This window comes from Telmatherina bonti (assembly GCF_933228915.1).
Source record: "Telmatherina bonti genome assembly, chromosome: 2".
NCBI classification, from domain to species: Eukaryota; Metazoa; Chordata; class Actinopteri; order Atheriniformes; family Telmatherinidae; genus Telmatherina; species Telmatherina bonti.
The window spans coordinates 42,748,099-42,766,867 of NC_136620.1; positions in this window are offsets into that span (position 1 = coordinate 42,748,099).

Genomic DNA, 18,769 nt, shown 5'->3' on the forward strand with positions numbered 1-18,769 from the left:
ACCTCAAGTCGCTACGCTAAACGGGACATGGCGAATGGCGGTCCAACGCCATGAAACAGGAAGTACCTGTAACCAAGCCATGGAACCTTGGACAGCCACCAAACTTGCCATGACTGATGACAGTAAGGCCCTGAACTAAGCCCCATTGAAACATTATGGAATAAATGGAGCATGTCTCCATAGCGCCCCCTACAAAATTTCAATCAATCAGCCCCGCCCACTACATGGACCGACATGGATAAAATTCAGCACAGTTGGAGAACCTTCCAGTACCTTCAAAAAAGTCTCTTGGACATATGGGCTAAATTCAACAGGAAGTCGGGCATTTAGAAAAAGGTGCCATTTTTGGGGTCATTTCTTTGCCATGCATTTTAAACAACTCCTCCTAGGGATATTGTCCAACTGACACCCAACTTGCACAGGATGCTCAGGAGGCATGTGTGATTTAAAGTTGTGTTATTTCTTCTAATAGAAGATTTAGTTTAGGAGGGGCGGGCCCTCAAAGTTTGATGTCTTATTAACAAAGACTTATTGCTAAAACTCCCACATAAAACAACATATCAGCACAGGAATCGACCCATTTGATGCCAGTCCCATGATGAACAAAATCTACAATGCAATAATGGGACTATGAACTAGCCCCACCCCTTGGCAACAAGTGTCTGATATCATGAACCCGGAAGTACCTGTAACAAAGCCGTGAAATTGTCGATCTTCACCATACTTGCCATGAGTCATGACAGTTATGTCCTTAATAGAGTAAAATTACAACATAGTGGAGAAGATCGTAAATGGCTCCATAGCGCCCCCTACAATATTTCAATCAATCAGCCCCTCCCACTGCATTGACTGACATGGATATGATTCGGCACAGTTTTAGAACCTTCCAGTACCTTCAAAACAGTCTCTTGGACATATGGCCTAAATCAAACAGGAAGTCGGCCATTTTGAAAAAGCTGACATATTTGGGGTAATTTCTGTCATTTTCTTTGCCATGCATTTTGAGCAACTCCTCCCAAGAATTTTATCCAACTTTAACCCAAATGAGTCAGGATGCTCAAGAGACATGTGTGATTAAAAGTTGTGCTATTTCTTTTAATAGGGGATATCATTTAGGAGAGGCGGGGCAGCAAAGCAGATGTGATGCAATGAAAAGGAAAACTGACATAACTCCCACAAAAAACAACCAACCTGCACCAAATTTGCTACAGATGATGCCAGTCATATCCTTCACATTTGTGCATGTCAATAATTAGATGATAAGTTAGCCCCGCCCCTTGGTGACAGGAAGTGACCCTTCATAAGGCCTAAACGGCCTGAAGTGCAGTCTGGCTGCACTTTAGGTTGAGAGAGGCATGGGAAGGATGTTGCCAGGGGAGGCGGTGGCATTATGCCGAGCGGCGCCATGGTGCGAGGGCCTATATCACCGCTTGCGGTTTTAATTATTATTATTATTATTATTTTTATTCGGACACTTCGCGTGCTTTTTTGGAGGCCTGAACGTGCTCGAAAACTCACCAAATTTTGCGTACCCCCCCAAGGGAATGCGAAAAATTTGATATTTTGAGGTGCTCCAGAATGTTTGGGCGAAACTGAACGAGAGCGCCACCTATTTTAGGTGCCCCGCCACTGCATGTCGTTAATCTTTATGAAAATTCATACACATGATCTACATGACAGTACAAACAAAAAATCCTCTTAATGTCATGGTGAAATGTCGACAGGAAGGCGGCCATTTTAGGTCAAAGTCAATATTTTGGCGTTTTAGCACCTCGCATTTTAACGAACTCGTCCTAGAGCTTTTATCCCACTGAGCCACAAATTGCTCAGGATGTTCAGGAGACATGTGTGATTAAATGTTGTGTTATTTCTTCTAATAGGAGACTTAGTTTACGAGGGGCGGGGCCTCAAAGTTTGATGTCTCGCCATGAAAAATTAAACGGATATAACTCCCACATAAAGCAACATTTCTGCACCACATTTGCTAGATATGATGGCAGTCCCCTCCTACAGAGTTCTATATGTCAATATTTTGATTATGAAATAGCCACGCCCCCTGGAGGTCAAAAGTGTTGTTTTTTGCTCACACACCAATAACTCTGGCTTGGTGGACACCACATGGCCCAAATTCACTCAGGCATCACAAAACATGTTGGTGAAGAGATCTGATAAAGGACGTTGCTCTACGCTGCACGGCGTGCCCGTGACGCCATGGCGAAGTTCCATGCGGCGGCGTGACATCATAAATCACTATAAAATTCTCAATTTTTATCTGATCACCCTAAAACTTATAGGGATTAATAAGGGATCAGTCCTGAAAAGATTAATGTGACCATTGCTGGTCTAGACCTAAGCCCCGCCCACTTACAACAGGAAGTGGTTTTTTCCACGTTTGAGGGTCATGCTTCTAAGCAAATGGTCCAAAACACTTGAGCCTCCTCCAAAACATGTCAAACCCTTTCATGATGCCACAATAAAAACCTCAAGTCGCTACGCTAAACGGGACATGGCGAATGGCGGTCCAACGCCATGAAACAGGAAGTACCTGTGACCAAGCCATGGAACCTTGGACCGCCATCAAACTTGCCATGACTGATGACAGTAAGGCCCTGAACTAAGCCCCATTGAAACATTATGGAATAAATGGAGCATGTCTCCATAGCGCCCCCTACAATATTTCAATCAATCAGCCCCGCCCACTACATTGATCAACATGGATAAAATTCAGCACAGTTGGAGAACCTGCCAGTACCTTCAAAAAAGTCTCTTGGACATATGGGCTAAATTCAACAGGAAGTCGGCCATTTTGAAAAAGGTGCCATTTTTGGGGTCATTTCTTTGCCATGCATTTTAAAAAACTCCTCCTAGGGATATTGTCCAACTGACACCCAACTTGCACAGGATGCTCAGGAGGCATGTGTGATGTAAAGTTGTGTTATTTCTTCTAATAGAAGATTTAGTTTAGGAGGGGCGGGCCCTCAAAGTTTTATGTCTCATTAACAATGACTTATTGCTAAAACTCCCACATAAAACAACATATCAGCACAGGAATCGACACATTTGATGCCAGTCCCATGATGAACAAAATCTCCAATGCAATAATGGGACTATGAATTAGCCCCACCCCTTGGCAACAAGAAGTGTCTGATATCATGAACCAGGAAGTACCTGTAACAAAGCCATGAAACCTTTGATCTTCACCATACTTGCCATGAGTCATGAAAGTTATGCCCTTAATAGAGTAAAATTACAATATAGTGGAGAAGATAGTAAATGGCTCCATAGCGCCCCCTACAATATTTTAATTAATCAGCCCCGCCCACTACATTGACTGACATGGATATGATTCGGGAAACTTGTAGACCCTCCCAGTACCTTCAAAAAAGTCTCTTGGACATATGGGCTAAATCCAACAGGAAGTCGGCCATTTTGAAAAGGGTGACATTTTTGGGGTCATTTCTGTCATTTTCTTTGCCATGCATTTGGAGGAACTTGTCCTAAGAATTTTGTCCAACTTTAACCCAAATAAGTCAGGATGCTCAAGAGGCATGTGTGATTAAAAGTTGTGCTATTTCTTTTAATAGGGGATATCATTTAGGAGAGGCGGGGCAGCAAAGCAGATGTGATGCAATGAAAAGGAAAACTGACATAACTCCCACAAAAAACAACCAACCTGCACCAAATTTGCTACAGATGATGCCAGTCATATCCTTCACATTTCTGTATGTCAATAATTAGATTATAAATTAGCCCCGCCCCTTGGTGACAGGAAGTGACCGTTCATAAGGTCTAAATGGCCTGAAGTGCAGTCTGGCTGCATTTTAGGTTGAGAGAGGCATGGGAAGGATGTTGCCAGGGCAGGCGGTGGCATTATGCCGAGTGGCGCCATGGTGCGAGGGCCTATATCACCGCTTGCGGTTTTAATTATTATTATTATTTTTATTCGGACACTTCGCGTGCTTTTTTGGAGGCCTGAACGTGCTCGAAAACTCACCAAATTTTGCGTACCCCCCCAAGGGAATACGAAAAATTTGATATTTTGAGGTGCTCCAGAATGTTTGGGCGAAACTGAACGAGAGCGCCACCTATTTTAGGTGCCCCGCCACTGCATGTCGTTAATCTTTATGAAAATTCATACACATGATCTACATGCTAGGGCGAACAAAAAATCCTCTTAATGTCATGGTGAAATGTCGACAGGAAGACGGCCATTTTAGGTCAAAGTCAATATTTTGGCGTTTTAGCACCTCGCATTTTAACGAACTCGTCCAAGAGCTTTTATCCCACTGAGCCACAAATTGCTCAGGATGTTCAGGAGGCATGTGTGATTAAATGTTGTGTTATTTCTTCTAATAGGAGACTTAGTTTACGAGGGGCGGGGCCTCAAAGTTTGATGTCTCGCCATGAAAAATTAAACGGATATAACTCCCACATAAAGCAACATTTCTGCACCAAATTTGCTAGATATGATGGCAGTCCCCTCCTACAGAGTTCTATATGTCAATATTTTGATTATGAAATAGCCACGCCCCCTGGAGGTCAAAAGTGTTGTTTTTTGCTCACACACCCATAACTCTGGCTTGGTGGACACCACATGGCCCAAATTCACTCAGGCATCACAAAACATGTTGGTGAAGAGATCTGATAAAGGATGTTGCTCTACTCCACACGGCGTGCCCGTGACGCCATGGCGAAGTTCCATGCGGCGGCGTGACATCATAAATCACTATAAAATTGTCAATTTTGATCTGATCACCCTAAAACTTATAGGGATTAATAAGGGATCAGTCCTGAACAGATTCATGTGACCATTGCTGGTCTAGACCTAAGCCCCGCCCACTTACAACAGGAAGTGGTTTTTTCCACATTTGAGGGTCATGCTTCTAAGGAAATGGTCCCAAACACTTGAGACTCCTCCAAAACATGTCAAACCCTTTCATGATGCCACAATAAAAACCTCAAGTCGCTACGCTAAACGGGACATGGTGAATGGCGGTCCAACGCCATGAAACAGGAAGTACCTGTGACCAAGCCATGGAACCTTGGACCGCCACCATACTTGCCATGACTGATGACAGTAAGGCCCTGAACTAAGCCCCATTGAAACATTATGGAATAAATGGAGCATGTCTCCATAGCGCCCCCTACAAAATTTCAATCAATCAGCCCCGCCCACTACATGGACCGACATGAATAAAATTCAGCACAGTTGGAGAACCTTCCAGTACCTTCAAAAAAGTCTCTTGGACATATGGGCTAAATCCAACAGGAAGTCGGCCATTTTGAAAATGGTGCCATTTTTGGGGTCATTTCTTTGCCATGCATTTTAAACAACTCCTCCTAGGGATATTGTCCAACTGACACCCAACTTGCACAGGATCCTCAGGAGGCATGTGTGATTTAAAGTTGTGTTATTTCTTCTAATAGAAGATTTAGTTTAGGAGGGGCGGGCCCTCAAAGTTTGATGTCTCATTAACAAAGACTTATTGCCAAAACTCCCATATAAAACAACATATCAGCACAGGAATCGACACATTTGATGCCAGTCCCATGATAAACAAAATCTACAATGCAATGATATGACTCTGAACTAGCTCCACCCCTTGGCAACAACAAGTGTCTGATACCGTGAACCAGGAAGTACCTGTAACAAAGCCATGAAACCTTTGATCTTCACCATACTTGCCATGAGTCATGACAGTTATGTCCTTAATAGAGTAAAATTACAATATAGTGGAAAAGATAGTAAATGGCTCCATAGCGCCCCCTCCAATATTTCAATCAATCAGCCCCGCCCACTACATTGATCGACATGGATCAAATTCAGCACACTTGTAGCCCCTTCCCGTACCTTCAAAAAAGTCTCTTGGACATATGGGCTAAATCAAACAGGAAGTCGGCCATGTTGAAAAAGGTGCCATTTTTGGGGTCATTTCTGTCATTTTCTTTGCCATGCATTTTGAGAAGGTCCTCCAAAGAATTTTCTCCAACTGTAACCCAAATGAGTCCGGATGCTCAAGCTGCATATCTGATTAAAAGTTGTGTTATTTCTTTTAATAGGGGATATCGTTTAGGAGAGGCGGGGCAGCGAAGCAGATGTGATGCAATGAAAAGGAAAACTGACATAACTCCCACAAAAAACAACCAACCATATTTATAGACATGTATGTACAGATGAACATGCAGGTCCATCTGAAGGAATTATTAATTATGTGAATCAGTTTCATATGTGTTTTATTGTTTAGAAGCAGACTGATTGCTCTTTGATTTATAGACATTTGTTCAGATTCTTGGATAGAGTGGTATTGGATCAGCTCTGTTGATGGATTGATTAAAACATCCAGTGCGGCTAATACTTACAACAATAAGTTACTGAAAACTATATTTATGTAAATGATGTTAACAGTTTTTAACAAATGTCACAGGCATGTTAATAAGCATAATGAATTAAAACTAAACTTGAAGCATTTATGTATTATTCCTCCCTGTTGCTCTTTGTCTGTACTGTGGGGGATTACATGAAAAAGAAAAAATCTGAGGCTTTGGTTCTGAGAATGAGCAGCTAATTCTTGTTTTGAATAAAGTAAAAATAATGTAACATCCATTTATGGAAAACTGGTGGGATTTTTTTTTTTTTCAATTTCATTAAACACTGTGGCATATTTGATCCACTTTTAGATTATTTTTTTCAATGTATTGAAGCCAGAGTATGTAAGATTTCAAAGCGATTCTTTCCAACACTAGGTGGCAAACGCCATGTAGTGAGCAAAACCACACAACTGCTACCTCTACAAACCACCACAGGGCGGAAGTAGTGAGCTAAACATGCTCCTCACCCCTCCCATCCTCTAAATACAGCGGAACCGTCACCGTCCACAAGACTCAAAGTTTATTTCCATCCAGTATTTCAGCTACACATGAACCGGTAAGTAACTGTTAACACAACAGGCTCTTCGTCATGCTGAAAATGATACTCTCTTATGGTGTTTTTTTTGCAAAGTAGTACGTAAAAATGACAATATCGCGTATGGAATAAACGGTGGTACTAAGAAGAGGCTAAGCTACGTGCTAAGCTAGCTATAGTTGTTAGGCTAATTCTAACTTTATTAATATTTCTGCATATATTCAGCTGATGTTAGACTGAATCAGCCTAACACAGGCAGTCAGACACTGACATAATGCAGAATTTACATGTTTGAATGTTGTTACAGCGATGATCCGTGTACACACTTGTTTTCAGTGATGAATATGACATGTTAAGGTTGCCAGGAAGGCCGAGGCAGGGCTGGTGGACGGTCCGAGGACAAGCGGGTCAGTCTGAGGAAGACGAGCTGCAGCTTCCAGAGATGTGACTGGCTAGCTGTAGTACAGGTAAAATGCAGTTTCATGTTCACTGTTTTGTCTCAAGATATTACTGATAAAAAACATTTATTACAGGAATTCCACAGTATTCCAATAACCAACAATGGTAAACGAGGCTGAAGTTAGCTTCCGATTCGCAATATGTGTAAAGGGCAATTCCACTGAATTTTTCGGAAACACCACATTAGACCAGGTCCTGACAAAAAACTACAACACTTGGACTCTTAAAACCTGGGTTAAAATATTCCACATACTATGCAGATTCAATAAAACATAGTGTCTGATTTGTGAAATCTTTATTCTATTTGTGAAAATGCAAATAAGGGTCATTTCATGACTTTTTTGGCATCTGGACCACATTACATCAGGTCCTGACAAAAAACTAAAACACTTAGACTCTTCAAATGTGGGCTAAAATATTCCACATACTATACCAGTTTTTTGTCCGTACCTGGTCTAATGTGGTGGTGTTTCCAAAAAATTCAGTGTAATTGCCCTTTACACATATTGCAGCCATAAGCTGCGGATCGGAAGCTAACTTCAGCCTCGTCAATGGTAACTGTTTTATGTATTATTTGTTGTTGTAACATAAATGTAATTTTATATTTGAGCTTGTTACCTACTGCTCTGTCTTCCATATGTTACTTGTTGCTTTGGCATCCAGACATTAGTTTTAGATATTACAGTAATATATTAACTTAGTCTCTGAACAAAGTTGGTAGACACAGACCTTCACTAAAAAATCTGATCTTTCACTTTTCACTTTGTTTTCCATCAGTTAGTAAAATGTGGCTCTATTTATCTAACCAATCTTTTGTATAATTTTGCAGAGACGTCTTGATGACATAAATGTGAAGGACCTAAGAAGACTCACATCCCAGCTCCTCAGAAGGAAACAAGGCTTGATTCCCAGTTGCTGTGTGGCTACTGAAGAGCAGTTTCCTGATCTGCACAGACACAACATTGGTTTTGTTTTTGGTGTTTGATTCTTTTTTTTTTTTTTCTAGTAAACCACAATTTAATAGCATTTCTGTGGAATCTATTGTTTACATGTTCGTTGATTGTATTGTTTCTTACTTATAACTTTGTGTTACTAATTAAGTAATTTGAGCTACTTTGTACACTTTGAAGCGTTTTTAAAATAAAGAAATTTAAATGCTTTTCCCCATTTATTCAATACATTCAAGTCATCTAAATAACTGCAGTAGGATGTGATCATACAGGAACAAGATAAAAGTTTATTACAATTTATGACTGTAATAAATACAGATCTAACAGTGTATAAACACAGCACAAATCCCACAGAGAAAAGTCTATGATCCACAAACAGAAGACACAACTATATACAAAAGATGTGAAGTTTAGATTCCACAATAGAAGGTCAATAATTCCTGTTCATGTTTTATGTGTTGCACCCTCGCTGCTGACTTCATACACATTTGTAAACTTTTTTGTTCATTACACTTATGGAAATAATTATAAGATGCAGTGGCCCAAATTCACTCAGGCATCACAAAACATGTTGGTGAAGAGATCTGGTAAAGGACGTTGCTCTACGCTGCACGGCGTGCCCGTGACGCCATGGCGAAGTTCCATGCGGCGGCGTGACATCATAAATCACTATAAAATTGTCAATTTTGATCTGATCACCCTAAAACTTATAGGGATTAATAAGGGATCAGTCCTGAACAGATTAATGTGACCATTGCTGGTCTAGACCTAAGCCCCGCCCACTTACAACAGGAAGTGGTTTTTTCCACGTTTGAGGGTCATGCTTCTAAGCAAATGGTAGATTATAAATTAGCCCCGCCCCTTGGTGACAGGAAGTGACCGTTCATAAGGCCTAAATGGCCTGAAGAGCAGTCTGGCTGCACTTTAGGTTGAGAGAGGCATGGGAAGGATGTTGGCAGGGGAGGCGGTTGCATTATGCCGAGCGGCGCCATGGTGCGAGGGCCTATATCACCGCTTGCGGTTTTAATTATTAGGCCCGAGCACCTTGGCAGTGCGAAGGCCTATTGTAATTGCAGCGTTTATTATTATTATTATTTTTATTCGGACACTTCGCGTGCTTTTTTGGAGGCCTGAACGTGCTCGAAAACTCACCAAATTTTGCGTACCCCCCCAAGGGAATACGAAAAATTTGATATTTTGAGGTGCTCCAGAATGTTTGGGCGAAACTGAACGAGAGCGCCACCTATTTTAGGTGCCCCGCCACTGCATGTCGTTAATCTTTATGAAAATTCATACACATGATCTACATCCTAGGGCGAACAAAAAATCCTCTTAATGTCATGGTGAAATGTCGACAGGAAGGCGGCCATTTTAGGTCAAAGTCAATATTTTGGCGTTTTAGCACCTCGCATTTTAACGAACTCGTCCTAGGGCTTTTATCCCACTGAGCCACAAATTGCTCAGGATGTTCAGGAGGCATGTGTGATTAAATGTTGTGTTATTTCTTCTAATAGGAGACTTAGTTTACGAGGGGCGGGGCCTCAAAGTTTGATGTCTCGCCATGAAAAATTAAACAGATATAACTCCCACATAAAGCAACATTTCTGCACCAAATTTGCTAGATATGATGGCAGTCCCCTCCTACAGAGTTCTATATGTCAATATTTTGATTATGAAATAGCCACGCCCCCTGGAGGTCAAAAGTGTTGTTTTTTGCTCACACACCCATAACTCTGGCTTGGTGGACACCACATGGCCCAAATTCACTCAGGCATCACAAAACATGTTGGTGAAGAGATCTGGTAAAGGACGTTGCTCTACGCTGCACGGCGTGCCCGTGACGCCATGGCGAAGTTCCATGCGGTGGCGTGACATCATAAATCACTATAAAATTGTCAATTTTGATCTGATCACCCTAAAACTTATAGGGATTAATAAGGGATCAGTCCTGAACAGATTAATGTGACCATTGCTGGTGTAGACCTAAGCCCCGCCCACTTACAACAGGAAGTGGTTTTTTCCACGTTTGAGGGTCATGCTTCTAAGAAAATGGTCCCAAAGACTTGAGACTCCTCCAAAACATGTCAAACCCTTTCATGATGCCACAATAAAAACCTCAAGTCGCTACGCTAAACGGGACATGGCGAATGGCGGTCCAACGCCATGAAACAGGAAGTACCTGTGACCAAGCCATGGAACCTTGGACCGCCACCATACTTGCCATGACTGATGACAGTAAGGCCCTGAACTAAGCCCCATTGAAACATTATGGAATAAATGGAGCATGTCTCCATAGCGCCCCCTACAAAATTTCAATCAATCAGCCCCGCCCACTACATGGACCGACATGGATAAAATTCAGCACAGTTGGAGAACCTGCCAGTACCTTCAAAAAAGTCTCTTGGACATATGGGCCAAAACCAACAGGAAGTCGGCCATTTTGAAAAAGGTGCCATTTTTGGGGTCATTTCTTTGCCATGCATTTTAAACAACTCCTCCTAGGGATATTGTCCAACTGACACCCAACTTGCACAGGATGCTCAGGAGGCATGTGTGATTTAAAGTTGTGTTATTTCTTCTAATAGAAGATTTAGTTTAGGAGGGGCGGGACCTCAAAGTTTGATGTCTCATTAACAAAGACTTATTGCTAAAACTCCCACATAAAACAACATATCAACACAGGAATCGCCACATTTGATGGCAGTCCCATGACGAACAAAATGTACAATGCAATAATATGACTATGAATTAGCCCCACCCCTTGGCAACAACAAGTGTCTGATATCATGAACCAGGAAGTACCTGTAACAAAGCCATGAAATTGTTGATCTTCACCATACTTGCCATGACTCATGACAGTTATGTCCTTAATAGAGTAAAATTAAAATATAGTGGAAAAGATGGTAAATGGATCCATAGCGCCCCCTACAATATTTTAATCATTTAGCCCCTCCCACTACATTGACTGACATGGATAAAATTCAGCACACTTGTAGATGCTTCCAGTACCTTCAAATAAGTCTCTTGGACATATGGGCTAAATCAAACAGGAAGTCGGCCATTTTGAAAAAGGTGCCATTTTTGGGGTCATTTCTGTCATTTTCTTTGCCATGCATTTTGAGGAAGTCCTGCTAAGATTTTTATCTAACTTTAACCCAAATGAGTCAGGATGCTCAAGAGGCATGTGTGATTAGAAGTTGTGCTATTTCTTTTAATAGGGGATATCGTTTAGGAGAGGCGGGGCAGCAAAGCAGATGTGATGCAACAAAAAGAAAAACTGACATAAATCCCCCAAAAAACAACCAACCTGCACCAAATTTGCTACAGATGATGCCAGTCATATCCTTCACATTTGTGCATGTCAATAATTAGATGATAAGTTAGCCCCGCCCCTTGGTGACAGGAAGTGACCCTTCATAAAACCTAAATGGTCTGAAGTGCAGTCTGGCTGCACTTTAGGTTGAGAGAGGCATGGGAAGGATGTTGCCAGGGGAGGCGGTGGCATGATGCCGAGCGGCGCCATGGTGCGAGGGCCTATATCACCGCCTGCGGTTTTAATTATTATTATTATTTTTATTCGGACACTTCGCGTGCTTTTTTGGAGGCCTGAACGTGCTCGAAAACTCACCAAATTTTGCGTACCCCCCCAAGGGAATACGAAAAATTTGATATTTTGAGGTGCTCCAGAATGTTTGGGCGAAGCTGAATGAGAGCGCCACCTATTTTAGGTGCCCCGCCACTGCATGTCGTCAATCTTTATGAAACTTAATACACATGATCTACATGCTAGGGTGAACAAAAAATCCTCTTAATGTCATGGTGAAATGTCGACAAGAAGGCGGCCATTTTAGGTCAAAGTCAATATTTTGGCGTTTTAGCACCTCGCATTTTAACGAACTCGTCCTAGAGCTTTTATCCCACTGAGCCACAAATTGCTCAGGATGTTCAGGAGGCATGTGTGATTAAATGTTGTGTTATTTCTTCTAATAGGAGACTTAGTTTACGAGGGGCGGGGCCTCAAAGTTTGATGTCTCGCCATGAAAAATTAAACGGATATAACTCCCACATAAAGCAACATTTCTGCAACAAATTTGCTAGATATGATGGCAGTCCCCTCCTACAGAGTTCTATATGCCAATATTTTGATTATGAAATAGCCACGCCCCCTTGAGGTCAAAAGTGTTGTTTTTTGCTCACACACCCATAACTCTGGCTTGGTGGACACCACATGGCCCAAATTCACTCAGGCATCACAAAACATGTTGGTGAAGAGATCTGATAAAGGACGTTGCTCTACGCCGCACGGCGTGCCCGTGACGCCATGGCAAAGTTCCATGCGGCGGCGTGACATCATAAATCACTATAAAATTGTCAATTTTGATCTGATCACCCTAAAACTTATAGGGATTAATAAGGGATCAGTCCTGAACAGATTAATGTGACCATTGCTGGTCTAGACCTAAGCCCCGCCCACTTACTACAGGAAGTGGTTTTTTCCACGTTTGAGGGTCATGCTTCTAAGCAAATGGTCCCAAACACTTGAGACTCCTCCAAAACATGTCAAACCCTTTCATGATGCCACAATAAAAACCTCAAGTCGCTACGCTAAACGGGACATGGCGAATGGCGGTCCAACGCCATGAAACAGGAAGTACCTGTGACCAAGCCATGGAACCTTGGACCGCCACCATACTTGTCATGACTGATGACAGTAAGGCCCTGAACTAAGCCCCATTGAAACATTATGGAATAAATGGAGCATGTCTCCATAGCGCCCCCTACAAAATTTCAATCAATCAGCCCCGCCCACTACATGGACCGACATGGATAAAATTCAGCACAGTTGGGAGAACCTTCCAGTACCTTCAAAAAAGTCTCTTGGACATATGGGCTAAATTCAACAGGAAGTCGGCCATTTTGAAAAAGGTGCCATTTTTGGGGTCATTTCTTTGCCATGCATTTTAAACAACTCCTCCTAGGGATATTGTCCAACTGACGCCCAACTTGCACAGGATGCTCAGGAGGCATGTGTGATGTAAAGTTGTGTTATTTCTTCTAATAGAAGATTTAGTTTAGGAGGAGCGGGCCCTCAAAGTTTGATGTCTCATTAACAAAGACTTATTGCTAAAACTCCCACATAAAACAACATATCAGCACAGGAATCGACATATTTGATGCCAGTCCCATGATGAACAAAATCTACAATGCAATAATACGACTATGAATTAGCCCCACCCCTTGGCAACAACAAGTGTCTGATATCATGAACCAGGAAGTACCTGTAACAAAGCCATGAAATTGTTGATCTTCACCATACTTGCCATGAGTCATGACAGTTATGTCCTTAATAGAGTAAAATTACAATATAGTGGAGAAGATAGTAAATGGCTCCATAGCGCCCCCTACAATATTTCAATCAATCAGCCCCGCCCACTACATTGACTGACATGGATAAAATTCAACACACTTGTAGACTCTTCGAACACCTTCAAAAAAGTCTCTTGGACATATGGGCTAAATCAAACAGGAAGTCGGCCATGTTGAAAAAGGTGTCATTTTTGGGGTCATTTCTGTCATTTTCTTTGCCATGCATTTTGATAAGTTCCTTCTAAGAATTTTGTCCAACTTTAACCCAAACGAGTCGGGATGCTCAAGAGGCATGTGTGATTAAAAACTGTGCTATTTCTTTTAATAGGGGATATCATTTAGGAGAGGCGGGGCAGCAAAGCAGATGTGATGCAATGAAAAGGAAAACTGAAATAACTCCCACAAAAAACAACCAACCTGCACCAAATTTGCTACAGATGATGCCAGTCATATTCTTCACATTTGTGCATGTCAATAATTAGATTATAAATTAGCCCCGCCCCTTGGTGACAGGAAGTGACCCTTCATAAGGCCTAAATGGCCTGAAGTGCAGTCTGGCTGCACTTTAGGTTGAGAGAGGCATGGGAAGGATGTTGGCAGGGGAGGCGGTGGCATTCTGCCGAGCGGCGCCATGGTGCGAGGGCCTATATCACCGCTTGCGGTTTTAATTATTATTATTATTTTTATTCGGACACTTCGCGTGCTTTTTTGGAGGCCTGAACGTGCTCGAAAACTCACCAAATTTTGCGTACCCCCCCAAGGGAATACGAAAAATTTGATATTTTGAGGTGCTCCAGAATGTTTGGGCGAAACTGAACGAGAGCGCCACCTATTTTAGGTGCCCCGCCACTGCATGTCGTTAATCTTTATGAAAATTCATACACGTGATCTACATGCTAGGGCGAACAAAAACCCCTCTTAATGTCATGGTGAAATGTCGACAGGAAGGCGGCCATTTTAGGTCAAAGTCAATATTTTGGCGTTTTAGCACCTCGCATTTTAACGAACTCGTCCTAGAGCTTTTATCCCACTGAGCCACAAATTGCTGAGGATGTTCAGGAGGCATGTGTGATTAAATGTTGTGTTATTTCTTCTAATAGGAGACTTAGTTTACGAGGGGCGGGGCCTCAAAGTTTGATGTCTCGCCATGAAAAATTAAACGGCTATAACTCCCACATAAAGCAACATTTCTGCACCAAATTTGCTAGATATGATGGCAGTCCCCTCCTACAGAGTTCTATATGTCAATATTTTGATTATGAAATAGCCACGCCCCCTGGAGGTCAAAAGTGTTGTTTTTTGCTCACACACCCATAACTCTGGCTTGGTGGACACCACATGGCCCAAATTCACTCAGGCATCACAAAACATGTTGGTGAAGAGATCTGGTAAAGGACGTTGCTCTACGCTGCACGGCGTGCCCGTGACGCCATGGCGAAGTTCCATGCGGCGGCGTGACATCATAAATCACTATAAAATTCTCAATTTTGATCTGATCACCCTAAAACTTATAGGGATTAATAAGGGATCAGTCCTAAACAGATTACTGTGACCATTGCTGGTGTAGACCTAAGCCCCGCCCACTTACAACAGGAAGTGGTTTTTTCCACGTTTGAGGGTCATGCTTCTAAGCAAATGGTCCCAAACACTTGAGACTCCTCCAAAACATGTCAAACCCTTTCATGGTGCCACAATAAAAACCTCAAGTCGCTACGCTAAACAGGACATGGCGAATGGCGGTCCAACGCCATGAAACAGGAAGTACCTGTGACCAAGCCATGGAACTTTGGACCGCCACCAAACTTGCCATGACTGATGACAGTAAGGCCCTGAACTAAGCCCCATTGAAACATTATGGAATAAATGGAGCATGTCTCCATAGCGCCCCCTACAAAATTTCAATCAATCAGCCCCGCCCACTACGTGGACCGACATGGATAAAATTCAGCACAGTTGGAGAACCTTCCAGTACCTTCAAAAAAGTCTCTTGGACATATGGGCTAAATTCAACAGGAAGTCGGCCATTTTGAAAAAGGTGCCATTTTTGGGGTCATTTCTTTGCCATACATTTTAAACAACTCCTCCTAGGGATATTGTCCAACTGACACCCAACTTGCACAGGATGCTCAGGAGGCATGTGTGATTTAAAGTTGTGTTATTTCTTCTAATAGAAGATTTAGTTTAGGAGGGGCGGGCCCTCAAAGTTTTATGTCTCATTAACAAAGACTTATTGCTAAAACTCTCACATAAAACAACATATCAGCACAGGAATCGACACCTTTGATGCCAGTCCCATGATGAACAAAATCTAAAATGCAATGATATGACTATGAACTAGCCACACCCCTTGGCAACAACAAGTGTCTGATATCATGAACCAGGAAGTACCTGTAACAAAGCCATGAAATTGTTGATCTTCACCATACTTGCCATGAGTCATGACAGTTATGTACTTAATAGAGTAAAATTACAATATAGTTGAAAAGATAGTAAATGGCTCCATAGCGCCCCCTACAATATTTCAATCAATCAGCCCCGCCCACTGCATTGATTGACATGGATATGATTCGGCACAGTTTTAGAACCTTCCAGTACCTTCAAAAAAGTCTCTTGGACATATGGGCTAAATCAAACAGGAAGTCGGCCATTTTGAATAAGGTGCCATTTTCGGGGTCATTTCTGTCATTTGCTTTGCCATGCATTTTGAGGAAGTCCTGCTAAGAATTTTATCTAACTTTAACCCAAATGAGTCAGGATGCTCAAGAGGCATGTGTGATTAAAAGTTGTGTTATGTCTTTTAATAGGGGATATCGTTTAGGAGAGGCGGGGCAGCAAAGCAGATGTGATGCAACAAAAAGAAAAACTGACATAACTCCCACAAAAAACAACCAACCTGCACCAAATTCACTACAGATGATGCCAGTCATATCCTTCACATTTGTGCATGTCAATAATTAGATTATAAATTAGCCCCGCCCCTTGGTGACAGGAAGTGACCGTTCATAAGGCCTAAATGGCCTGAAGTGCAGTCTGGCTGCACTTTAGGTCGAGAGAGGCATGGGAAGGATGTTGCCGGGGAGGCGGTGGCATTATGCCGAGCGGCGCCATGGTGCGAGGGCCTATATCACCGCTTGCGGTTTTAATTAGGCCCGAGCACCTTGGCGGTGCGAAGGCCTATTGTAATTGCAGTGTTTATTATTATTATTATTATTATTATTATTATTATTAGGCCCGAGCACCTTGGCAGTGCGAAGGCCTATTGTAATTGCAGTGTTTATTATTATTATTAGGCCCGAGCACCTTGGCGGTGCGAAGGCCTATTGTAATTGTAGTGTTTATTATTATTATTATTATTATTATTTTTATTCGGACACTTCGCGTGCTTTTTTGGAGGCCTGAACGTGCTCGAAAACTCACCAAATTTTGCGTACCCCCCCAAGGGAATACGAAAAATTTGATATTTTGAGGTGCTCCAGAATGTTTGGGCGAAACTGAACGAGAGCGCCACCTATTTTAGGTGCCCCGCCACTGCATGTCATTAATCTTCATGAAAATTCATACACATGATCTACATGACAGGGCAAACAAAAAATCCTCTTAATGTCATGGTGAAATGTCGACAGGAAGGCGGCCATTTTAGGTCAAAGTCAATATTTTGGCGTTTTAGCACCTCGCATTTTAACGAACTCGTCCTAGAGGTTTTATCCCACTGAGCCACAAATTGCTGAGGATGTTCAGGAAACATGTGTGATTAAATGTTGTGTTATTTCTTCTAATAGGAGACTTAGTTTACGAGGGGCGGGGCCTCAAAGTTTGATGTCTCGCCATGAAAAATTAAACAGCTATAACTCCCACATAAAGCAACATTTCTGCACCAAATTTGCTAGATATGATGGCAGTCCCCTCCTACAGAGTTCTATATGTCAATATTTTGATTATGAAATAGCCACGCCCCCTGGAGGTCAAAAGTGTTGTTTTTTGCTCACACACCCAGAACTCTGGCTTGGTGGACACCACATGGCCCAAATTCACTCAGGCATCACAAAACATGTTGGTGAAGAGATCTGATAAAGGACGTTGCTCTACACTGCACGGCGTGCCCGTGACGCCATGGCGAAGTTCCATGCGGCGGCGTGACATCATAAATCACTATAAAATTGTCAATTTTGATCTGATCACCCTAAAACTTATAGGCATTAATAAGGGATCAGTCCTGAACAGATTAATGTGACCATTGCTGGTGTAGACCTAAGCTCCGCCCACTTATAACAGGAAGTGGTTTTTTCCACGTTTGAGGGTCATGCTTCTAAGCAAATGGTCCCAAACACTTGAGACTCCTCCAAAACATGTCAAACCCTTTCATGATCCCACAATAAAAACCTCAAGTCGCTACGCTAAACGGGACATGGCGAATGGCGGTCCAACGCCATGAAACAGGAAGTACCTGTGACCAAGCCATGGAACCCTGGACCGCCACCAAACTTGCCATGACTGATGTCAGTAAGGCCCTGAACTTAGCTCCATTGAAACATTATGGAATAAATGGAGCATGTCTCTATAGCGCCCCCTCCAAAATTTCAATCAATCAGCCCCGCCCACTACATGGACCGACATGGATAAAATTCAGCACAGTTGGAGAACCTTCCAGTACCTTCAAAAAAGTCTCTTGGACATATGGGCTAAATTCAACAGGAAGTCGGCCATTTTGAAAAAGGCGCCATTTTTGGGGTCATTTCTTTGCCATGCATTTTAAACAACTCCTCCTAGGGATATTGTCCAACTGACACCCAACTTGCACAGGATGCTCAGGAGGCATGTGTGATTTAAAGTTGTGTTATTTCTTCTAATAGAAGATTTAGTTTAGGAGGGGCGGGCCCTCAAAGTTTGATGTCTTATTAACAAAGACTTATTGAAAAAACCTCCCACATAAAACAACATATCAGCACAGGAATCGCCACATTTGATGCCAGTCCGATGATGAACAAAATCTGCAATGCAATAATGGGACTATGAATTAGCCCCACCCCTTGGCAACAACAAGTGTCTGATATCGTGAACCAGGAAGTACCTGTAACAAAGCCATGAAACC